Here is a 1,296-nt window from a genome sequence, read left to right on the forward strand (position 1 = left end):
CTGACACCTCATACTGAAACAGAAAGTCAGAACATGTTCATGTCTGACAGCAGGGGGCGGCAGAGCACCACTTGAAGGGTTACACTGACACAAAACAAGCACTCCCTTCAACAACCTGTCCCCAGGTGGATGAGTGAGGACAGACAGCTGTCACTCACCCCGTCATAAACGTCGTCCAGCTCTTTGGGGTCCAGGATGAATTCTGGGAAACCGATCATATCGTAGATCGCATCTGCCTAACCAGGGGCAAACAGAAACAGTTCAGCACCTTTAACTCCACCCGAGTGTCCAACCAACTGTCCACCCGAGTGTCCACCCGAGTGTCCACCTGTGTGTCCACCCGAGTGTCCACCCGAGTGTCTAATCGAGTGTCCACCTGTGTGTCCACCTGTGTGTCCACCCGAGTGTCCACCTGTGGGTCCAACCGAGTGTCCACCCGAGTGTCCACCTGTGGGTCCACCCGAGTGTCCACCTGTGGGTCTAATCGAGTGTCCACCTGTGTTGCCACCTGTGTGTCCACCCAAGTGTCCAACCAACTGTCCACCCGAGTGTCCACCTGTGGGTCCAACAGAGTGTCCAACCGAGTGTCCACCCGAGTGTCCACCTGTGTGTCCACCCGAGTGTCCACCTGTGGGTCCAACAGAGTGTCCACCTGTGGGTCCAACAGAGTGTCCACCTGTGGGTCCAACAGAGTGTCCAACCGAGTGTCCACCCGAGTGTCCACCCGAGTGTCCAACCAACTGTCCACCCGAGTGTCCACCTGTGTGTCCAACCAACTGTCCACCCGGGTGTCCACCTGTGTTGCCACCTGTGTGTCCACCCGAGTGTCCAACCAACTGTCCACCCGAGTGTCCACCTGTGGGTCCACCCAAGTGTCCACCCAAGTGTCCACCCAAGTGTCCACCCAAGTGTCCACCTGTCCGTGTACCTTGTCTTTAGCAGCCTGTCTCGTGTGGTCGTCCATCCAGCCAAGTCGGTCCAGAGCTTCTTTAAACGCTGAGCGGATCTCGTTAATCATCTCCTCAGCCTGAGAGGGACAGAAGGACAGGTGATGAACCAGACCAGACCTGTACCAGATCCAGGACCATCTGTCCCTGCTGTAGTTCATTATTATCCAGGTGTAAACAATGCAGGGACTCACGATCTCTTTGCTGTGTTTGTCAAAGGTCGCCTTGACGAACAGCGCTCCCAGAGCGAAGCCCAGAGTGTCGTCAGTGTTCCCGATACAAGTCTGCCAGCGGGGGGTGCAGGACTGAAACAAACCACAACCAGTTACAACCAAGTAGAACCAGTTTC

General features: G+C 55.9%; 1 long non-coding RNA gene across 1 annotated transcript; it reads right to left on the bottom strand.

Annotated features, from left to right (window-relative positions):
- Positions 1 to 1,255, bottom strand: LOC123964287. Its single transcript, XR_006823393.1, has 4 exons — positions 1,142 to 1,255; positions 929 to 1,027; positions 159 to 236; positions 1 to 13 (listed from the first exon to the last, which is right to left on the bottom strand). It is a non-coding gene; the product is annotated as an uncharacterized LOC123964287 (long non-coding RNA).
- Between the last annotated feature and the right edge of the window lie 41 nt (positions 1,256 to 1,296).

This window comes from Micropterus dolomieu, unplaced genomic scaffold (assembly GCF_021292245.1).
Source record: "Micropterus dolomieu isolate WLL.071019.BEF.003 ecotype Adirondacks unplaced genomic scaffold, ASM2129224v1 contig_1528, whole genome shotgun sequence".
NCBI lineage: Eukaryota > Metazoa > Chordata > Actinopteri > Centrarchiformes > Centrarchidae > Micropterus > Micropterus dolomieu.